The 24,319-nt window shown below is 43.0% G+C and overlaps 1 protein-coding gene across 3 annotated transcripts in view; it reads right to left on the bottom strand.

Annotated features, from left to right (window-relative positions):
- NFKB1 (nuclear factor kappa B subunit 1) overlaps positions 1-23,699 on the bottom strand; it is a 161,907-nt gene extending 138,208 nt beyond the window's left edge. For all 3 annotated transcript variants that reach the window (XM_089680540.1, XM_089680539.1, XM_089680538.1), the window contains exon 1: positions 23,467-23,699. The gene's annotated coding sequence lies outside the window, so the exon portion shown is untranslated. The remainder of the gene's footprint in view (positions 1-23,466) is intronic.
- Positions 23,700-24,319: the final 620 nt, after the last annotated feature.

Consider the following 24,319-nt stretch of genomic DNA (forward strand, 5'->3'; position numbering starts at 1 on the left):
TCGGTACAAGAGGAAACAGAGGGCCGTGCTCCTTAGATCTTACGATCTTTTGCCCTCTGTCAGATGAAAATGGGTCAGAGGAGAGCAGAACTAAGTGCACTCCTGTGATCCATAGGGGAAGCATAGCCAAAAGAGCTTTGGTCCTACTTCTCCTTTACACAATAAGTTCACTTTGAGTTTTAGGAGATTTTCTTATCATGAGAGTTGCCAACTTCCATGAGTCACATGAGACTAGAGTGACAAACCATGCATACACAATTAGCTAGTTTGAATAAATCCCAGGGTTGTTATTACAAGGAAGTAACACAGATAAATGGTTCCTATTCTCTAAGATGAAGTAACAACAAAGGGAAATGGTTCCTATTCTCTAGGATGTCATGTATGCTACTGCTGCTAAAATGTAAAAATACTGATGTTTACTGCTTTTTCTGAACTGTATGAAAAGTACATTTCTGTACAGTGTCTCAGTTTGCTGTTCCGTTTAGGATAGCTTGTTACTTAAGTTTTTTTGAACATCACAAAATCGTTAAAAGTGCAAAGAAAAGAAAACTATTAGGTTTATCATTCCTAGGCCACTATCCCACCTGGACAGGTAAGTTACATTGCGTTTGATTAGGTTCAGCCTATTTCCCCATAACAGTTGGAAAAAAACAGCTGTAGACCCTTGCATAGAGAGATACCGGCAAGATACAGACAAAGCTGACATATAAAAAGATCAGGATCAGGTAAGTTTTGATCAAGTCAACCCTCTCCCTCAAGGAAAGCCTCCATTTCTTCCAGCTTGCTACTTTGGCATTGGCATCCACAAGCCTGCTTTCCCAGTTTTGATGACCACAGTCACCAGGACCAAATTTAATGCCCAACTCTTTAATTTCCTGCTGGGGCACCAGGAAGGTATTCGGAAGTTCGAAGCTTTCACCCTCCTCACCCATCCAGAAAACTTTGCTCTTTTCATGGTTGACTTTAGAGCAGTACACTGAGGCTTCTGGCTCTATCATAGAGACCACCTCCTGTGCATCCTCAGTTCCAGAGATAATAACAGACACATCATCAGCATAGTCCACGACCTTCAAAAGCGGCGCACCAGCAAGGCCCAAAGGCACTCCGCACAATGATCCACCCTCTAGCCTTCTTACAAAGGGGTCGACTGCGAAAGCATATAGCAGGGGCTCAAAGGACATCCCTGATGCACATCAGAGCCAACCTCAAAAGGCTGTCCAACCCAACCACTAACAAGTGGGAAGCTCTCAGCCCCTCTATATACTGTTTTTAGCCAATCTATAAACCTCCCCTGCAGGCCGTATCTACCAAGTAGCAACCACAGATATTCTTTATTCACTCGATCAAAAGCTTTTGCCTGATCCAATGCCAGAAAGTACTCATCCAGCAGCCCTGCAACGCTCCAAAGCCTCCCGGACAGCCAAAACTGCTGAAAAGGTACTTTTACCTTGGACCAAACAGTGCTGATGGCTGGACAACAAATCGCCTGCTACTGACGACAAGCTCCAAAATAGAATAGCTGCCAAAATCTTTCTATCAACATTGAGAAGAATGATGGGGCACCAGTTCTCAATCATTAAGGGGTCTTTACCTTTTGAAAGAAGAATCACCGCGGATTGCCTCATGGAGGGAGTGAACCCTCTACTAGACAGCTGTTAAAAACCTCAGCTAAAAAGGAAGCAAGAATGGACTTAAAACACTTGAAAAATGTAGCTGTCAATCCATCTGGCCCAGGCGATTTTTTGTTAGCCAGCTTGTCTATAGCACAAACTACCTCATCCGCTGAAATTGGTTCTGTCAAATCAATAAAAAGCAATGTACCATTTTCCAATCCTGGAGTAGAATCCAGAAAGCTTTCCATCTAGTCCCGACTAAGGTCCTTTCTTTCCAGAAGGTCTGCATAATCCCTGATCTTGATTTCATCGGTGAACCTGTACTGTCTTGCAGTCCAGTAACTGTCTTAGCTGCTATGCCTTGCTTACAGTTCTGGTAAGGATCAGGTGAGTGATATTTCCCATAATCCCTCTACGGAGAATTGATACTTCCTAAAAAGAAGCTTCACCTCAGAGATCTCCCCTGGATCTCCTCCATAAGAGACAAGACGATCAAGCTTCCTCTGCTAATGCTGTTAGGCAATTTATATTCCAATCTGCTTCTTCTTACTTATGGCCTTGAAAAGTCCAATTGTCCTTTGTGTCACAAGCTGTGCCTGAAAAAAATCCTCAAAGGATTGTCTTACTTCTATATCTTCCAGGACAGCCAAATTCAGTTTTCAGACACCCATTCCCCTAGGTGGAGTGTTGAGGCATTCAGAGTCACAGACAGCATACAGTGGTCAGAGAACTCAACCACCCTCAACCCAGGAGCCGAGAAAGCAGCGTTCTCCTTTTTTAAAAAAAACCTGTGTAACAATCTCTTAGAGAAAAACGTTTTCATAACACAGCCTGTCTATGAAGCCTATTCTGTCTTCAGGCCTAATTATGGTATTAAAATCACCTCCAAAGACAACCTGCTGGGACATAAACCAGAAGGGCTTGATTTTTGTGATTTGTGACCATTTTGAGTGTGGTCCATAGATATTGATCAGGCACAGGTCCTGCCCCCTAACAGACACATCTAAGACTATGCATCTCCTCATTGCTACCTCAACTACCCGTCGGCACATTTTTTAAAACTTTTTTAAACTCTGCTACAAAGCTCAGCTGCAAGAGGCCAAAAGGAGGGACCACATCTCCACTCCCTTTTTCCTAGATGGCATCAAACTCACTGAGCAAAAATAAGGCCATATCATGAGATATTACAGATTTATTGCTGGCGACATTAATTGTCGCCACCTTTAACTGAGCGGGAACTGAGCGGGAACTGCCATCAGGATGATTGGGGTAGTCGTTTCTTAACCTCTACCACACTCTCGTTACCCAAAACAGCTCTCTTCAGAGTATGTGACTCCCCCTCATCCATAGATAATAAAGAAATTGATAAATCAGATACCATCTCATCACCTGAAAAAACTGATTATGTGTTGCCAAGAGGGACCCCTCCTGGGTCTGATTCTGAGGATGCAAGGACAGCTCTTCTCATCCTCTTCTTCCCCTTAACCCTCTCCAACCCCTCATCAGCTAAATCCCCTTCAGCAGGAGTTAAGACATGGGACATGGACACCCCTCCCTCAGCCCCATCGGCACCACCCCCATCCAGCCCCTTCACACTCTCCTGACCACGTTTGCGCTGTTGTTTGCACTCTCCCACCCCCCCCACAGCCCAGCGCTCCAATGAGTGCTGGAGGGGCCAAGCAGAGAGACGGTGACTGATAGTCACCATCTCTCTGCTCACTGAAGACCAAGAACAGAGTGAACAGCAGTCTTTTATGGCTCAGTTCTCGCTCATAGAGGTGGCGGGGGACAGCAGCTGGGATGCTGTCCTTTATGTGATGAAAAAAATGTAAACAGTTCTTTAAATTGGAAAAAACTAAAGTTAGACAGCATTTAAAATCCCCCCAAAGAAATTTTCAAGCCCCCACCACACATATATACACGTACGAACAGAAACACATGCGTCGGGGCAGTTGCACGTGAACACGTCGATTGCGATATACATGTTACATATCTTGTTGGTGCTTCAACAAAGTATTAGTTTGAGGGTGTGTACACCTATGCAACCATATTATTTAATTTTTTATTTTTACTTCCCTCCACCTAAAAGATTTCAGTTTGTTGTTCAACTGAGTTTATAGGTTACATTAAAAGGTGAAAAAAGTTCTAAAATTATTTATCTTCGTCTCACTTTTTTACATCACAGAAACCTGACATTTTAACAGGGGTGTGTAGTCTTTTTATATCCACTATATAGGGGGCTTTTAAAGTGTCACCTATAGAAAATATAGGGCACTGAGGTTTGTCGCCATTTCGCGGGCTTGCGCAAATTTAAGGTTTGACATGTTGGGTATCTATTTACTCGGTGCAATCTCATCTTTTATATTTTACCAAACAAAATGGGCAATTTAATTGCATTTGTGTGCCCTAACATTAACTCTAGTGTATTTTTTACTGAAACTTTGAATATCCTAGACCTTTGCAGTAATATCGTGCAACATAAAAAATTTGGCACTACCACTTTTTTTTCTCAAGGGTGTCTGCTTTCAGAAAATATATAATGTTTTGGGAGTTTATGCAATTTTCAGGTCTAAAATTATTTTTTAAACAAGTGCAAAAAATGGCTCTGGCAGCGAAAGGGTTAAATTTTGTACATACTTGTAGTCTCATAAGATACTTTAGTAATAATGAAACCTGTGGGAGTTGCAGGTGAAACTTTAAATAGTGTTATGTTTTGCTATAAGACAAATTACATTTGAAAAACCAGATGTGTTTGGTGTACTGAAAAGCAACAATGTGGGTTATATGTAGTAACTGAGAGCTAAAAAAAGAAAATATACGCATAACATATAGTAACAACTGAATATAATTTTTCAGTTAACATATCTCAAAGTAGTAAAAAGAGAATTCTGATTTGGCTGCCATGACCTAACTGGACTTAACACAGGCCTCAAAATTTCCACTCGCTTGCTTACATTTGGCGAGTAATAATAACATGGGGGCAAGTGTGCCCCAGCATCAGAGGGAGCAGACGGGTCTTCTCTGAGGTAAAAAAAACAAAAACTGAGATGGCGGTAATATGTGAAGGAGGATGTGTCCCTTCTCTCTCTCTGCACAGGAAACGACTGGGGGTGCCAAGCTGTCAGAAGCGCCAATAGGGAGCCTCAGCTAAGCATTTCAGTCCCTGCCCTTAGTTACCACGCAGTGCAATGTGGATAAACAGAGTCATCAGGGCGCTCTCTGTTTGCTCCCCGGTACTTGTATGGACTACACTTACCAGAGCTGGTGTGCGGCACAGCTCCAGTTGGAAGCGGCAGGGCTCTTCTTATCTGCTCACAGAGCTGCTGGACCTAGCAGAGCTGCTAACATGAAGCTCTGGTGGACGGGGTGCTGTGCCACCCTCTGCATTCTTGTGGGAGCCGGAGCAGCTGGACTGGTGTGATCCTGTGCCTCGTCTTTTTTTGACATACCCCCCTGCTATATTTATACACTTATCCCAGCGTTTAACTAATGCCTGGAAAGCTTCAGCATAGAAAGATTTTTCAGTACACCTGAACCATCCTCAGACAGCCTTGTTTCACTCCGTCATCATTGTGTTCACCGTTCTTACAGAAATATTTGTCTCTTGTGCAATTTCACAACAGGTTATGCGTCGATTATCCAGTATTAGGCGTTCCACCCTCTGAATGTTCACAGGAATGACTGCTGTGGGCTGAGAACCACAACGGCTGGGATCATCACTGACGGACGTATGGCCATCTTTGAAATGTTTACACCTTTCAAATATCTTACTGAGCGTCTCAGACTTCATCACCACACACTGTTCCATGCACGCGCTAACACTGTTGTCTGCCATCTTGAGAAATGGGCTGGCCTGCAACATGTGCGCCGCCTATCAGTAATAGGACACTTTCCACTTACTACTTTGTGTAGTATCTCCACGCTAGCATCCCTTTTATACCTGTAAAATTACAAGTCACGGTTTGACTTGAACGTCCCTTATCAATCATATTTGATTAACTTGTCCCAAAGTTAAAAGATTCTGGACTAGGGTGTTCACCATGACACATTCTGTAACCAACGTAAATGTACCCACAAATGCAAATACAGTACATTTGAATGAGTCACCGGTGGATATTCCTAAACATACTTAGTCTCTTAAACTTTATGATTTCTTGGAGGCCACAATGACTATTGCAAAGACATGAAAATCACCTGTCATTAATAGTGCAGCAACGAAAAACAAAATCTCATAATGTTACACAAAAAGCTGGCTGGGAATTATTCACTTTTTCTTCTTACTTAATTTGCTCATTCTTTCTTTTATCATCCCTTTTCGTTTCTTTTTCTTTTCCTTATATTTCTCTTAATGTTTTTTTTACACGTTCCAAATCTTAGATCCAAGAAACAATACATATTTTTAAACAAACTTTTATTTTAATTATTTTACCTAACTTTCCTACTCTCACAATGAGGTTTTACAGCTACTGGAATTAGTTGTACTAGAAAGCTGACAGCCCAAACAGAAAATTAAGGCAAACTCCCGGCTGGAGTCTGTTTACATGTCAGTGTTTCTATTGATGGAAGTCTTTCATCGGCAGTGGCAAAAAGTCTGAAGACTATACGATTCTTGTGTTAAGTCATATGTAAGAACCAAAGTACTTAAATACTTTGCTTGCCCCCTACCCAATGAGAAATGACTTGATCTCTGACTGTCATATCCTTTTGTTCTTACTTTCAGCCAAAGGATGCTATCTGACAAGTTCCCAGGAGACTGCAGGAACAAGGAGCAGGTCGAACTTCTGGGTCCGGGTCAAAACCAGGTACCTTCTCCCCCCTCCCCCCAAAAAGGTGCCATATATGGCAGTGGAGGAGGGGAGGAGGCAAATAAGCAGAGCTTCTGCTTTTGAGTGGAACTCCACTTTAATAAATTGAATTGTCATAGTTCTACAGAACTGAATTGCAGTTGCAATGTGGCCAATCAGATTGATTGGCAAGCTATTTAAGTCCACCCTTTTTCCTTGCCAGATTATTGTGCCTCACACATAATCCTGTCTGCTGTTTTGAGATACTTTTATTGCTACTTGTAACTGACCTTGTCTTGTGACCCTGATGCTGATTCTCCGCAGCCTACACCAACTCTGCCGAATCTCCACTGCCTGAACTGATCCTGGTTTCCAAACCTAACAATGATTCTGTACATTGTGATTTGGACTACTCGATTTCTCTTTGAAGTTTTGAGTCACTGGTCTCCACTCTCTACAAGTGAATTCCTAACACACATAACCACATTGTCATCCACATGCTGACCCTTAAAGCGGTAGTAAACTCTTGTATAAAAAAGGAAAAAAAAACTTTTCCTTGCAAGTTAAGGGAATAATGTGCTAGTATGCATCACATACTAGCACATTATGAAAGACTTACCTTAAAACGAAGCCCTCCAGTGGCGCACTGTCACCGCTGACAGGTCTTCCATCTTGACTTCTTCCTTCCGGGTTTGCAGGCTTCAGCCGTTTTAATGGCTGAGCAGCGATTACATCACTCCTGTGCATGTGAGGTAGAGTACTATGGTGTCAAGGTCCTACCTTTTCCCAGAGGTTATGTTACTCCATGTGCTAGCATCCATCTTGGATTTCTGCTGAGCATGATGGGAATCTTTTATGCCTTCAGGTCTCTGAGGTCCATCCCCCAGAGGGGTGTGGCTGAGTACATATAAGCCTGGGATCTGCACATGCTCTTTGCACTTGTGTCTTGTGTCTTTGTCTTGCTACAGCTCTGTGTATACGCTCGTGACTCTTCTGGTATTCTGACTCGGCTTGTGACTAAGACCATTCTCTGCGTTTCCCTTTGATCTGACCTTCCGTTGCTGAACCCGGCCCGTGACCTGTGATTCTCTGTCTACTGTTCTGTACTGTTTTGTCCTGTTGTCATTGACCCGGCTTGTCTGACTACGCTATTGTCATTCTCACCAACTACACGCCATTGGCGGCGGCCATTACCGCAGCTGGGGTGTCTCGGGGGCCGCGACCTGGTCCCTGGTTGCGTCAAGTCCATCCCCACCATCAGGGGCCCTGGTGAAGGGCAGCCTGGGACTTAGACTCCGCGCCCTGAGGGACTTCAGTCTGTTGGTGGTGGTTGTCGTCAGCCAGTGCGTTACCCTGCCACTAGGCCTACCTGTCCGTTCCACAGCCCTGCCCTGACATTTGGCTCCTGCTGTGTCTGAGCCAATGAGGAGGGAGAGAGCCAGGAGAGCTTCTGCTCTTGTGCACATTGCTGGATTGAGTTTGGACTCAGGTGAGTATTAGATAAGGGGGGGGGGTATCTTGAATCCCAGTAAAGAAACATACCATGTCATGCAAAATATTTCATATTTGTAAAGCACACTTAATAAAGAAAATCACTTACATAACACAATGATGTTGATGCTTGATGTGATGCTGCAACATTCCATGAGACCATACTACAGCACAGGAAGTCAAGCACAAAGACATAAAACTTTCACTTTCGCAGCACAGGTTCACACATTGACCACAAGAAGTCAAGTAGTCAGGAAGCATGGTTACTCCAGCTGAAGTTTCCATTTTTATGGTTTTACATTAAAAAACAGCATAGCTTTGGACCCAGCACAGCAAAGACTACTTTGTTTAATGGAAACATGCCTACGTCATCAGCAGTATTGCTAGAAATGTCAGCATTTTTAATCATATTAGTATGTTTGTGACTGCATATTTGATTTTCAAAGCAATAAGCTGCCAATGGCTTTTGGACATGGGTGCCACAAATGTCACATTTTTAGGCATTCTGGCATTTTTTTTACTGATTTGAATAAAGCACATTGCTTTCAATGGTCAGTAAACTAGCACCTTGTCTAGATTAGTAAAAAAAAGATAAAAAATCTGCTATACTGGTCACTATTGTACTCATCAATTTTCATGTAAATTACAACTCTTCTTTGAGTTGGAAAAATCACTCTAGAATTTTTGTGTGCATAAACATGTACAGACGTTTACGCGTCTCTAGACATGTGAATGGCCTGAGGGCCCGACGACCTCTAATGCGCCCTGTGCTCACTGCCCGGCATCATAGAGCTCGATTGGCATTTGCCATTGAACACCAGAATTGGCAGGTCAGCCACTGGTGCCCTGTGCTTTTCACAGATGAGAGCAGGTTCACCATGAGCATGTGACAGATGTGAAAGGGTCTGGAGAAGCCGTGGAGAGAGTTATGCTGCCTGTAATATCATTCAGCATAACCGTTTTGGTGGTGGGTCAGTGATGGTCTGGGGAGACATATCTATGGAGGGACGCACAGACCTCTACAGGCTAGACAATGGCAACCTGACTGCCATTAGGTATCGGGATGATATCCTTGGACCCATTGTCAGACCCTACGCTGGTGCACTGGGTCCTGGGTTCCTCCTGGTGTGCGACAATGCCTGGCCTCATGTGGCAAGAGTATGCAGGAAGTTCCTGGATGATGAAGGAGTTGATACCATTGAATGGCCCCCACACTTTCCTAACCTAAATTCAATAGAACACCTCTGGGATATCATGTTTCGGTCCATCCGACGCCGCCAGGTTGCACCTCAGACTGTCCAGGAGTTCAGTGATTGCCTGGTCCAGATCTGGGAGGAAATACCCCAGAACATGTATATGAGAGACCCCTAGGGCAATGGACCTCTTATGAAACAAATATTGCAGGTAGCATATACTGTGTTCCCACATGTAAACCATAGATCAAAAAAAAAATGCAGCGTAGTACTATAAATACAAATGTAGTACTCCTGAAGAAGTTACGTGACGTGACGTAACTCGTAGGACACGCCGATGACATCAAGCCGTACACCGGAAGTGCACGTGCCACCATTTTGGATAAGGGATCTATGCACTTTGATTCAACAATTATACTGTATAATGAGTCTTTGATCCTGTAGTGTCCCATGTGGACACTTTTAAATGTGAGTGTATTTTGATCAGTTTTTAATAAAGCTGGCCGGCCGAACGCAAATGTGCGGCTTCCCTGCATCTTGGCTATTTACGTTCTATTAAAAAAAAATATGTGCCAAGAGTGTGTGCCCTGCGCGCTCCCAGCACATGTTTGGTATTCACGGAAAGGTCCCGATCTCCTCTTTCGATTGGGACCTTTCCCAATCATGTGATCACAGCGAATCACAGCGGTCACATGACCCTAAAACCCCGCCCCACCTCCCAGCTTCTGGAACCCTTAAAGGGCCGGGAGGTGCCGGCGCCAAGGGGTTAAGGGCTCTTTCACATATCTGGCTGTAATCCTCTGAAGTGTGAAACACGGTGGTTCACTTTTCAGAGGGCATTTGGAAGGTAAAGAAGAGGTGATATGTTACCTCCACAGTGGTGGTCAATGCCTATAATATAGATGTAATGTATAATATTGTTACGAATATGTAAATAATTAACTGTCTGCGCCTTGGCCACAGTTCACTTTAAATGACACATTTTAGTCAATGTTTGTCTGACTTCCGTAATACAGACCATACAAGTTCCTGTGTAAATACCCATTTTACACCACACTGTAGCAATCCAGCTAATTTTCATTCTGAAATCCTGTTTTATGTAGCCACTTTCACTCTTATATTACCATTGCTTACTACACAACTCTCAATTGTGTCAACATAAAACAAACAAGAAAACAAGTGCCACATCCATCAAAAATACTTGCTGTCAAAGCCAAGGTCACAATGCAGAACTTTTTTTTTTGTCAAAAGAATGGTAACAAATAAAATCTATAAATAGCATATACTGTAGGTACTATTTATACACTGATGGGATATTTCATACAGTGTTACACAGAGTACTTCAGGTTCATCAGCAGCAAAATTTAAAGGGTAAAGCTAAAATGTTACATAATTCATTTTGCAGTAGACTTATTGCTACGCTAACTCCTCACCACATTGCAGCCAAAAGTAAATGGTAAAAATGTCTATACTAACTGCCAGTCCTGTAGAAACTCCTACACTGACTGGGTCACAAGAACAAATGTACTTGGTTACATGACCTCAGCTTAAAGTGGTTCTAAAACGAAAATGTTTTTTACTGTAATGCATTCCCTGCATTAAAGTGCTGCTAAATCCACATCAGTAAAATCAGTCTGCATATGCAGTAAAGCAAGCTTGTTATATTTACTGTGGAACCTAAAGGGTTAATCCTCTGCATTGTGTAAAAAGGCTGTTTGATCCTGTCTTCTCTGATCCTCCCCTTCTTATACTGTCCACAATTCATCTGCTGATAGTACAGAGCCCTAGGAAACACTCTGCACATGCTCAGTTTAGTGTGTATTGCTAGTAAGTTTTTTTTTCTTTGGGAGGGTGCATGTGATTAGCACAGGGCCAATCGGCACTGTCCACACAGACGGTCAGGGGTAATGCAGTCAGAGATTAATGAAAACTCCTCCTACAAGATTAACCAGTGATCAGCTGGACACTGATAGAAGTCACAAGACTGCTCTAACTGCTGATGAGAAAAGGTATTTAGCAGTTTATATTTACTAAAATAATTGCATTTCCATGTTCTGTGTACGGTGGGAGACTAGATATAGTGAATGCAGGGTCCTGGGTTTAGTAACAATTTAAGGTCAAAAACATTTTACCACTTGCTGTGCTCCCCCACCTCCCTAAATACTTACCTGAGCCTTCAAACAATCCAGCGCTGTGCATGGATGGATTTCTCCTCTCCACTCTACACCTACTCACAGGAACCGATGCAACAGCAAAAACCATTAGTTCGAGCTGCTGTCTATAAAATGCTATGAGGAGGGAGCAGGGGGCACGGTCAAGCAGTGCTGTGTGTGCCAATAGACACACACAGCCTGGCTCGGAATTGAGCCTGCTTCTCAGTCCCCATAACATGCAGTTTGCTATTGGGTCACACGGGGAAAAAAATAGCCAAGCGTGTTGATGGGGGACTCCAGAAGAGGAGGACTGGTGTCGCTTTGTGCAATACCACTGCACAGAGCAAGTATATATAATTGGCTTATTATTTGAATTGAAAAAATTTACCGAAATACTTTAAAATGACACTAAACTGTGGTTTAGAAAAAAATTCTATTCAACTATGTATTCTTCATGTTCAATATGTATATTAGATTTTACAAATAAGGGATACAATAAACGTGCACCCCTGGACATGAGCTTTGTAGGTTAAAGGTCCGAAGTGTACATAAAGAATAGTAGCATCACAAGTAGGCAAACAAGCAGGGTTCCTGCCAGGGATGGACTGACAACTCATGGGGCCCCCAGGCAATAGGGGATCTCGGGGCCCCTGTGTCCTTGCCCAAACTCAAAAAAGCCTATGAAAAAGGTACCAGGGGCATCTCATGGGGCCCCCTACTGACCCCGGGCCCTCGGGCAGTGCCTGAGTTTCCAAATGGTCAGTCCGCCCCTGGTTCCTGCAGAAATGGAGGGAATCGTTTCAATGACAAACATAAAATGAGCAAAATGACAGCCTAGATGAAGGAGAAAAGGGATAAAATAAATGGAGGGAGGAGGGAGAGTAGGGAAGGCCATTGTCTCTCACTGCTGTCAATTACAGCCAGTGAGCCAATCAGGAGAGAGCAGGGGGTGGAGCTGAGCCACAGCTCTATGGGTCTTATAGACGCATACAGCCGGGAGCAAGCACAAACCAGTGCCCTCATAGCAAACGGCTTGCTGTTGAGGGCACTGGTCAAAGGGGAGGAGAAAAGAGCACCAGCGGGGGACCTGAGAAGAAGATTGTTATTTTTTAAAAAAAGTCTAACCTTTAATACCACTTTAAGGTTCACCAGAACACATTGGGGCCCAAAAGGAACAGGGGTATCAGTGAGTTCTAAGATCATCCAATATATAGTGGACCAAAAGAGGCGCGAGATGGAATATCAAGTGTGAAGAAACGAACCAATCTGTCCCAGTTGTGGAAACACTGATTACTGTATTCTGACATCGGAGGAGTCTCCACCGTCAGAATACTATGACACAGTGGGGAGGATTCCTCCATCCAATTCTTGTGTGGATGGGGCAATTCTTTCAGGTTTTCAGCCTGCTGGCTGATCGAAAAAACTGATTCATGTATGGCCATCTTTTAGGAAAATAAAAAGTAGACAGCAATGTGAAAAGCAAAACATGAAAAGAGAAAGTTACGTAACTAAAAAAAATAAAGATATGGAAAGAAAATTTTGTCCATTATGTTAAAGCCCAGTGCAGCAAAAAACAATATTTCATTTTTTGGTGGGGGCTTGAAAGTTAAAGCTGAAGTATGGCCAAACATATTTTTGTATATTTCCACAATAAAAACAGGTTACCACTAATGAAGTGTGACCCATCTCTGGCTGGTGCAACATTTGGAAAATCTTCTTTTGAGCCGGCACTGAATGGCACCGAATGTCCAAAGGTGCAGTACAGTTATCACAGGAGGTCATACGCTCTGCACTTCATTCATTCTGAAAATAAAAATGTTCTTTCAAACTTTCCACTGAATACAAGGTTTTCTGTGATAGGAGGAGGGAGTTTGTGATGTTCATCAGCATCCCCTCCTATCACACAACAACTGTGGCAAGAATGAAAAGAAAGGTTTGTTTTTTTTCCCCTGAATGGATGAAGTGCAGAGCGTGAGGCTTCCCGTGATATCTGTACTGCACCTGGAACTACAATTCTCAGTGCCGGATGTTTGGTGCCAACAGGGGCGGTGTGGGCTGAATAAAAGGTATACCATATGCTGCAGCAACCAGAAATGGGGCACCATTTACAAGCGCAACTTTTTTTTTAATGTGCAAATGTACAAAACTAGCTTTTGCCCTTACCTCAGCTTTAAACCACCTATAGGTTTTATACATCCTGCAAGGCATGCATACTTCCTAGATGCGTTATAATGACTTCCACTCACCTTGCTGGTTTTTAAACTTATTTTACAGGTTGTTATGAAGACTGCAGAAAGATGTACCTTTATGTGAAAACCCCACGGCTGGCAGCAAGGCATTATCATGGTTGGAGTTCACAAGAAATTTATCAGAACTGAGACTTATCCCACCAGACTCTATAAATGAGTTGTCAATTTCGGGTGTAAAAGCATGAAGGAGGTGTTGTAAAGAAGCTGAATATGGAGCTGATGCCCATAACAACCAAAGAAGTTGCAATAAAAAAAATGGAAATGCAACAGCCCCAACTTTGTTAACTTTTCCATAAATTAACTCCTCTGCTTTAAGTGCAATAACCAACTGTAATAAAAAAGAATGAACATTTTTTCAAGTTTTCTGTGTTTTTTTTGGTAAGGTTCCTGCTAATCATTGTTCTGTTCCATTATTTAAATTCCATATGTACCATGATCAAGTTACATATTGTTGCAATGTTTTTATGCAAATCGCCTTTTGTCAGTGACTAAAAGCTTTCTTTCCAGAAAAAGATCCACAAAAATATCAGAAACTTGAACATCTTAAAGAGTATTTTAAATGCTTACTTGCAGTTTTTTAATTTCCAAAAACAATGTTTTATTGGCTTGCGATGTGCCTCACATACAGAACGTGGAGGTCCTTCTCCCGACTGGCTCCACCACAGCAGAGGGACTGTAGTTCTTAAAGTGGACATTCCCCCATCTTCTACTACTTCCCTCCACTCCACCCCTCCTCCTCAACTCAACAGGTATTGCGCTCTTTTTTTTTTTTGGTAAAAAGGTCCAGCCCGCCTCCCCATGCATGTCATTCACCTTAGGCTGCCCACTGTACCTCCCAGGATATGCATGTGACATATCCCAAGAGGCATAGCCTTCCATAGAGTTAAGGAGGATGGGGCAGGCCTATCGGAGTGTCATCGGGAGGCCTGCCTGCTAAACCAGGAAGAGCTGGAAGACCTCTCGATGATGTCAGAAAGACAACATTGTCTGGTCAATGCTGGATGGCTGAGTATCTGAAATCTGCAGATACCACCTTAAGGTGAGCAGGGCTGAAAAAAAAAACAAAAAATGGGGTGGGTCAGGTGCAGATCCGCTTTAATGAAGCACAAGTGAAATTACGTTGACGCACTTGAAGTCTCCTGATTCTCTCCAGTCCTATAACTGAGGGCTTCAAAAGTTATAGGTACAAAGGAACACAGGACTGAAAGACAGCGAGGATTACTGTAGCAGCTACTACAGTGAATCTCCACTTCCACAGAGAAAAGTCACGTATGAAATATGTAACCCTTGCTTTGGTCCAAGCTGGACCAATGTAATTATGCAAAAAACTATGGTGTCCGTTTATGACACAGAGAATAGCTGCGATTCAGAGGATCGCAGCTATTCTCTGGTCATTCACAGTTTATGACGCTCAGGAGATCAGCGGAGAACATGTTCAGCCCTTCACTGGAGATCCGTGTTCTCCCTCCAGATTCTCCAGCCCAGAGCTGGAGAATCAGAGGAACCGAAAACTAAGCAGAGATAATTTACCTCTGTTTAGTAAACTGATCTTTTACTGTAATCTCGCGAGATTATAGTAAAAGCAGCCGTTTTCCAGCGTTTGGAGACCGTTCTCCAGTGTTTGTAGACCATTCTCCCTTCGTTCGGAGAACTGCTTCATAAAAGGCATTCACAGGAGAACTGTGTTCTCCGAGAATGCTGGAGAACTGAGCAGCGATCTATTACTGCTGGTTCATAAATGGACAACTATACCTGGAATTCAGCTTTAGGAACAGTTCTACAATATATGCCCTATAGTCACCAGCTGCATGACAGCTGAAACAAAAAGTCTGAGCTCTGGGTAACACTGATGTGGTGCAGGAAGCACAGTGATTCCTGTGCATTTCCTGCACCACATAGCAATCGCACTGTGTTCATGTGATCTGCTGCAGGTGTCAATTTAAAGGTAACAACAACCCAAAAGGAGGTCGCAAAATGCAGTGGGTTTGCTTGAAAACACCCATGCAATCTAGTTCCACTGCAAATGAAAAAGGCTGTCTGCTCATTTTTCATGCAGATGCACATACAAAATTAATGGGCTCAAATCGCACCACACAGCATCGCATGTGAGTTGCACAGAAATGCGGCGTGATTCCTGATGTGAATCACATGTAGTGTGCAGTGTGAACCTAGGCTTAATTTAACTGGCTGCTGAGGAGCAATGCATAAAATGTTTTTGTTAAAAGTGACCCTTTCGTTACATAAAAAAGGCCTACCTGCAATAAAAGAGGTAAAATACAAAATTCTCTTGGGGGTGGTGCCACAGAACTTTGCTGCTTGAGCTGCAGCCACCAATAAATATTTAGCATTTGACACATTTCCAGGTGTATCAGTTGGTTGGTCCCCAATTGAGTGCTATCCACCAGCTCCTAGGACACAGGAAAGATCATTCAGCCACCATAATTCCTGAAGACAGCCAAGATCTGAAGGCACCATGCACTGAGAAAGTAAGGATTTCTAGGCCTCTTGCAAACTAGGCATTTAGCTCCTGTAGGTGAGATTTTGGTATTTTTGTGAAGACGGAAGGCACACACGTACAAGACTATGAGAGGCTGAAAAATGTCTTGTAATGGTTTGGAGGTTTGAAGGAGACCTGGGAAAAAAATACTCCAACAAGCACACCAATCTATATCTTATCTCTTTTATGCCCGGTATCTACCTTGTTACCTTAAGCTGGCCTTACACTAGTAGAATTTTGTTTAAAAATGTTTGTTTTCAGAATGTTTGCCTGATCTTCTAATCATTAATGGGGTCAAATCGATAATCATTTTCGACTGTAAAGATGAGAAAATTCAAAGGAGCAGGATTGAAAATTTGTATTGAACAAATTTCTAACAATGTATGCGTTCAGGAAATTAAATTATTTCCAAAATCAAATGCTAAAAGCAAAACAAAATCGTGAAGTATTTTCAAATGACATTTGTTAAGTCTCTTGGCATTATCAAATGCACTGTTGAGATTTTCCGTATGAATGTTTACATCATAACCACTGAAGGACCAGGCATTTCTGGCACTTTTTGTTCACATGAAACAATCAGGGTTTTTTGCTAGAAAATTACTTAGAACCCCCAAACATTATATTTTTTTTAAAGCAGAGGCCCTAGAGAATAAATTGGTGGATTTTGCAATTTTTTATGTCACACGATAATTGCACAGTGGTTTTGCAAACGCAATTTTTTGAGAATTTTTTTTTTCACAACAAAATGTATACACCAAATTTTTTGTAAAATGTAAAAGTTGATGTTACACAAGGTAAATAAATACCAAACATGTCACACTTTAAAATTGAGCATACCCGTGCAACAACAACAAACGCAGTAAATTTTACTATTCACAGGTGACACTTTAAAAGCCTTTACAGGTTACCACTTTAAATTTACAGAGGAGTTCTAGTGCTAGAAATACTGCCCTCGATCTGATGTTTGCAGATATACCTCATGTTTGGGATGATAGCTGTTTGTGTGCATGCAGGAACGCCACATGCATTTGCCTTTGCACGCAAGCAAAGGGGGGGCGGGGGAACTTTTTTTTTACCCTGTCACTTTAAAAAATGTTTTTTTGATCACTTTTATTGCTGTCACAAGGAATGTAAACATACCTTGTGACAGCAATAGGCCTGTGGTAGGTACTCTTTATGGAGGGATCTGGGGTCAATAAAATTGCTATTACAAGAAAGTCGTCTGTCTGTAAATAGCGGTGCAGCTGCAGGCATCATCCCAGTACAAACACTTGAAGACCGGTGATGTACTAGGTATGTGACTGGTCGGCAAGTGGATAAACTTCCAGTATATGGTCAGCTTCATATGGCCTAAAGCTGGCCATACACTCATAGAATTCTTCTGCTCGGCTTGAAGGCTGAAGAAAAGAAATTGAACAGATTCCTCCACCCACACAAATGGCATGGATGGGGGAATCTCCCCCACAGGAATATTGTATTTTGACAGTTGCAAGCACCAGCTGTCAGAATACCTAAACAGTCCCTGAAGCTAACTGACACTGAAGGTTCTGCATAGAGCACCACATTGGCAGACCATTATGCCTGAAAAAAGGTCACATGACAAGAACCAAATTGCTTACAGCATATATAAAACCCACCCTTTTTTCTTTTTAAAACTTTAGATAGTATATAGAAGAGTTAGAACCGTTGGGCGATTCCAGTCAGAAATCTTATGAACTGATAATTTCCTGTATGTTCTGCCTCAACACTGTTAACAGTTATTGTTCTCTGCAAGCCTTCTGGGCTAGAAAACACCTCCCCCGTTTTTGAGAAGAAAGGAAGCTGTCATGCAGTTCTAACACACTCCCTCTGTCCTAGGGTGGCAATGCTGCTCAGTACGGTTGTCACCTCAGGACAGGAAGAGAGTTAATGGAAGGTTTTAAAAAAGGAAGAAAAATGTGAAAAAAAAATCTACTGCAGCCACCACATCTAAGCTGGAATACTATTCATTTATGTTCTTAGGTTTAGACACACTTTCACTTTTTGTTTCTGTGTTATAATTAGAATAACCTGTTTACAACAAGAGAAGACAAAAGTGCAGCAAGCAGCAGTTCTACTTTTTTCATTTTCTAGAAAAAAAAAAAGACTAAAGAAATGGAGAAGTGGTTAACAGAAAGGTGGCAGTTTCTGAAAACTTCAACAAACCTGGACTTGATAGCAACAAATCACAATGATCCCTTCACTTTTCCAGAAAATAAACAAAACAAAAAGAAAGGACAAGTGGACATGGTCCAGGACCACCCCAATCTGAGACAAGGCTACTCTTTATTCTGCAGTTCTAGTGCCATCAATCACCCCAGCAATATGGAAGGCCAAACTGAGCAAGACAGCATGGCATAGAGGTGGCCACAAACGTAACAATATGATCATTCAATCAAACATTCAATACGACTAATATGATCAAACCGAATAATGATCTATGAACCATTGCTCAGCGTCTAAACTTAAACATGAATCCTTAGGCTTATAATGTCAGTGGGTACGTTTATGTTTCTTGGGTTTCCACCATGGATCTCTCCGTGCTCAATTCCTATATCTTCACAGTGATGTAATCCTCTTCCTCTTTACCCCTCATAGGGGGCGACCAGAGGTTGTGTACCATGTGGATGAATTTATAGTTTACACATATTGCATTTTGTGCTAAAACAATGTTTGGGGTTTATTTTTGGTATTGGAGTTCACATAGTGAATCAGGATCTAAACCACACACCTTCCATTCAGTCCATTGAGGGAGCTTTCAGGCCGTTAACTTCCCAGCATGTGGCATATCGATTGACTGGGTGGTTGACTATAAATTGATTAGTCCCAAAAGGGAGATGTGATAGCTGATTTTTGATCGTATCTTCCAATTATCGAATGAAACTTCCCAGTGTGCAGCATATCAGTCGACTGCGCTGTCAACTATTGATCGAAAATTCCCATTGGAAGATAACTTACAATAGTATCTTCCAACTGTTGATTGCAATCCACTTCCTAGCATTTGGCATATCGAATGTCTGGGTTGTTTACTGTAGATTGATTTTTCCTGATGGGAGATATGACTGATGACTTATGATCGTATCTTCCAATTATTGATTGAAATACACCTTAGATTATAAGCTGCTTGAGGGCAGGGACTAATGTGAATGTGCAATATATATGTAAAGTGCTGTGTAAACTGATGGCACTATACAAGTACCTCAATAAATACCTAATACTTGATAAATAAATAAATAATAAATAAATACACGTCAAATACACTTCCTAGTTTGTGGCATATTGGTCAACCGTGCTGTCTAATATTGATCGATTATTCCCATCGGAAGACAGGGTTTATACATTCCAATCGCATCTTCCAACTATCAATTGCAATCCACTTGCCAGCATGTGGAATATCGTTTGACTGACTTGTTGACTGTGGATCAATTATTCCTTTTGGGAGATGCACTTGATGACTTATGATAATGTCTTCTAATTATCGATTGAAATACACTTCCCATATTAGATTTTTTTTTATGACATATGCAGTTATTCTAAGCCTGTATAAACTAATAGGCGCTTGATGGAAACTCTTATGCTGGCCAGACATGGATTGAAAGTAGGCCGGTTCAGCAGGGACAGGCCAAATTCTGATCCATCTATGCGCAGGCTGATTGTACTGAAATCGATCGATAGATCGCCTGTCACTTTTTTTCATTCGATCACTGCTGGTGGCTATAGCCAGCAACAGTGATCACTGTATTCTGACAGCTGGGAAGCCTTCCACGGTCAGAATACAATAGCTCAGCTGGAGCGATTCCCCCATCTGTATTGGTGGTGGATCGAGTGATTTTCTTTCTTTCAGCCTGTAGTTGAAGGAAAGAAACTTGCATAATGTATGGCCAACCTAATACACTACACTAGATGAAAAATCATTTGAACTTGTTTTCGAATAACGAACACTGCTGTGAGAGCAAATGATATTGCCATCATGTAATGACCTAATTTAGAGCGATAAATTACTTAATGAACAGAAATGGATCAGTTTTTCATTTGTTTTGTCACACATGCGCAGTACGATTTCTAAAGTGGAGTTCCAGCCGTTTTTGTGTTTATTAAAAGTTAGCAGCTCCAAAAACTGTAGCTGCTGACTTTTAATAAACACACACTTACCTGTCCCGGAGTCCTGCGTTGTTCTCACCCACCCCGTTCCTTCTCCCTTTCTTTCCTCCATGGCACCGCCATCTCAACTGTGGGCACCAGGCTGTGACAGCTTGAAGCTTCACAGCCTGGTGCCCACTGCGCATGCGTGAGTCGCGCTGTGCCTCCTAATTGGTAAAGCAGTCTCTTGGGACCTGCGGGAGGCAGGAGGGGGCCAAACATCCAGCTCACTTTGATGCGGCGAGCTGGGCCAGAAGTGGGAGCGGGTACCTGTCAAAACCAGGTACCCGCTCCCCCCGCCCCCCCAAAAGGTGCCAAATATGGCAGTGGAGGGGGAGGAGGTAAATAAAAGGAGCTTCCGCTTTTGAGTGGAACTCCGCTTTAGCAGGCAAGAAACACTGTTTGGCAGAATTTTCCCAACCTTTTCCTTTGATTTTTTGGCTCAAAAAAGTAAAAAGCATTGTTCTATTTGTGCCCATCAACTGGATGAAATGATGGATTTTTCAAACAATTTTTTGTCTAGTGCAGGGTTCCATAAACATTCTGAACAAAGGGCCAGTTTGCTGTGCTTCAGACTTTAGGGGGGCCGGACTGTGGTCATTGGGAGTAAAAATTTACTTGGCCTAAGTGAGAGTAAACAATGCATCTTTGTTATTAGGGGCAGGAATAGCGCCCTATTGTTGGTGTCAGTGGGAAGAATAGTGCCCCATCATTGGTGTTTGTAGGGGAAAAAATGCCCCATCATTGGTGTCAGTGGGAGGAATAGTGCTCCATGGTTGGTGTCAGCGGGAGGAATAGTGCCTGTTGTTGATGTCAGTAGCAGGAATTATGCCCTGTTGTTGGTGTCAGTGGAAGGAATAGTGCCCTGCTTTTGGTGTCAGTGGGAGGAACAGTGCTTCATGGTTGGTGTCAGCAGAAGAACCAGTGCCTGTTTTGTATGTCAGTTGCAGGAATTATGCCCTGTTGTTGGTGTCAGTGGGAGGAACAGTGCTCCATGGTTGGTGTCAGCAGAAGAACCAGTGCCTGTTTTGTATGTCAGTAGCAGGAATTATGCCCTGTTGTTGGTGTCAGTGGAAGGAATAGTGCCCTGCTTTTCGTGTCAGTGGGAGGAACAGTGCTCCATGGTTGGTGTCAGCAGAAGAACCAGTGCCCGTTTTGTATGTCAGTAGCAGGAATTATGCTCCATTGTTGTTATCAGTGGGAGGAATCGTGACTTGCTTTTGGGGTCAGTGGGAGGAATAGTGCCCGTTGTTGATTTCAGTAGCAGGAATTATGCCCCATTGTTGTTGTCAGTGGAAGGAATCGTGACTTGCTTTTGGTGTTAGTGGGAGGAATGGTGCTCCTTGGTTGGTGTTAGTGGGAAGAATAGTGCACGATGTTGATGTCAGAAGCAGGAATTATGTTCCATTGTTGGTGTCAGTGGAAGGAATCGTGACTTGCTTTTGGTGTTAGTGGGAGGAATGGTGCTCCTTGGTTGGTGTTAGTGGGAAGAATAGTGCACGATGTTGATGTCAGAAGCAGGAATTATGCCCCATTGTTGTTGTCAGTGGAAGGAATCGTGACTTGCTTTTGGTGTCAGTGGGAGGAATGGTGCTCCTTGGTTGGTGTCAGCGGGAGGAATAGTGCACTTTGTTGATGTCAGTAGCAGGAATTATTCCCCATTGTTGTTGTCAGTGGGAGGAATAGTGCCCTGCTTTTGGTGTCAGTAGGCAGAATACTGTTCCATGGTTGATATTAGTGCGAGGAATAGTACCCGCTGTTGATGTCAGTAGCAAGAATTATGCTCCGTTGTTGTCAGTGGAAGGAATCGTGACTTGCTTTTAGTGTCAGTGGGAGGAATAGTGCTCTGCTCTTGGTGTCAGTGGGAGGAATAGTGCTCCATGGTTGGTGTCAGCGGAAGAACCAGTGCCCGTTTTGTATGTCAGTAGCAGGAATTATGCCCCATTGTTGTTATCAGTGGGAGGAATAGTGCCCTGCTTTTGGGGTCAGCGGGAGGAATAGTGCCCGTTGTTGATTTCAGTAGCAGGAATTATGCCCCATTGTTGTTGTCAGTGGAAGGAATCGTGACTTGCTTTTGGTGTTAGTGGGAGGAATGGTGCTCCTTGGTTGGTGTCAGCGGGAGGAATAGTGCACGTTGTTGATGTCAGTAGCAGGAATTATTCCCCATTGTTGTTGTCAGTGGGAGGAATAGTGCCCTGCTTTTGGTGTCAGTGGGAGAAATAGTGCTCCATGCTTGGTGTCATCGGGAGGGACAGTGCCCATTTTTGATGTCAGTAGCAGGAATTATGCCCTGTTGTTAGTGTCAATGGGAGGAATAGTGCCTAGCTTTTGGTGTCAGTAGGCGGAATAGTGCTCCATGGTTGATGTCAGTGGAAGGAATAGTACCTGTTGTTGATGTCAGTAGCAGGAATTATGCCCCGTTGTTGTTGTCAGTGGGAGGAATAGTGCCCTACTTTTGGTGTCAGTGGGAGAAATAGTGCTCCATGGATGGTGTCAGTGGGAGGAATACTGCCCTGCTTTTGGTGTCAGCAGGCAGAATACTGTTCCATGGTTGATGTTAGTGTGAGGAATAATACCCGCTGTTGATGTCAGTAGCATGAATTATGCTCCATTGTTGGTGTCAGTGGGAGGAATAGTGCCCTGCTTTTGGTGTCAGTAGGCAGAATACTGTTCCATGGTTGATGTCAGGAATAGTGTCTTGTATCAAGGGAAGGAAAAGTGCCCCAAGGGTCTGATAAAGCAACCAAAGGGCTGCATCTGGCCCCCAGTCCAGAGACCACTGGTCTAGCGTATGGCCACCATAAGATACATCCTTTTTGGATGTGTCTACACTGTACCTTGTGCATGCTGCTACTGAAATAAACAGTTTGTAAATGAAATCCACTTGCCAGCCTGTGGGATAGCAGTTGGTTGGGTTGTTGACTATAGATCGATTATTTCCATCCAGACAGATGGATCAGGAAAGAAGCAGATCATTTATTGAAGTATGTATGGCCACCACAGAAGAGATAGCCCAATCAGAATGATAATCCTGTGCTGTCACAGCCATCCATACAGAATAATGAAAAGCAGAGTGTACAATCAGATTGTCCAGTGTGTGAGCTGTCACTACTATGGGTAGTAGGTAGTTCACTTCCTGTGCAGTGTCAGGGGTGTCATGCTGTCACATGTGCTCTGTGTATAGAGAAGACAGTTGTAGTACAGCGGACTCTTCTACTAGAATCATGTCATGTGGTATAATGTGGACAATGAAATAAAGTTTCTAGAAAAGAAGCCGCCTTCCTAATAGCAGGCCGGTGGCAGGCTCCTGTAGGGGCTGTGCTCTCACCTTGGTGTAGTCAGTCCTTGGCCCGGGGCGGTGATAACGCTGCTGCTCCCTCTCCCTCCGCTCTTCTTCTTCTAAGGCTCCATTGTCACCAGTCCAGTGTGACTTCAGCCCGGTGCTGCCTGTTCCTCTTTCAGTTTCCTTGTTTTCTCTGGCTCCTGGGCGGGTTTTGGGGTGAGCTCATCACACAGCTCTCAGAGGTCCTCCTCCTCCCTCCTCCCTCCTCCTCCCGGGCTGGAGGTGTGTGCGGCTTGTGTGCTGCCACTATGTTCTCTCACTTCCTGACTGGAAATTCCCATGTCAGTGAATGTAGCAGGACGGCCTATCACACAGCACCTCACATCACGTCATGGGGATTTTGGATGGCAGCAAGTGATGCTGAGCTGCTCAGAGAAAGTGTGTTCTGTGGAAATGTCCCCTCACCAAATAATAATACGACTGTATTACAATAGTGCCTGTCAGGGCAACAAACAATCATGCAGTGCCTCTCCTCATCACCTTCGCCTCTCGCTACGTCTGACCCCTTTAACCACTCGCCCTTCGCAAGACTGACCCTTCCCACTGCGTGGCCAGGCCATTTTTGCGATACGGCACTGCACAATTGTGAGGTTATACAATGCTGCATATGTATGGAATTTATATCATTTATTCCCCCACAAATAGAATTTTCTTTTGATATTTGATCACCTTTTCATTTTTTATTTTTTGCTCTATAAACAAAAAAAATTACAATTTTGGAAAAAAAATATTTTTGACTATAAAACATATCCAATAAAAAAATACAATTTCATAAATTTAGGCCAAAATGTATTCTGCTACATGTCTTTGGTAAAAAAAATTAAATCCCAATAAGTGT

The sequence above is a fragment of the Staurois parvus genome, unplaced genomic scaffold, assembly GCF_062004578.1.
Source record: "Staurois parvus isolate SC_StPar_1 unplaced genomic scaffold, SC_StPar_1.0 ptg000244l, whole genome shotgun sequence".
Classification (NCBI taxonomy): Eukaryota; Metazoa; Chordata; class Amphibia; order Anura; family Ranidae; genus Staurois; species Staurois parvus.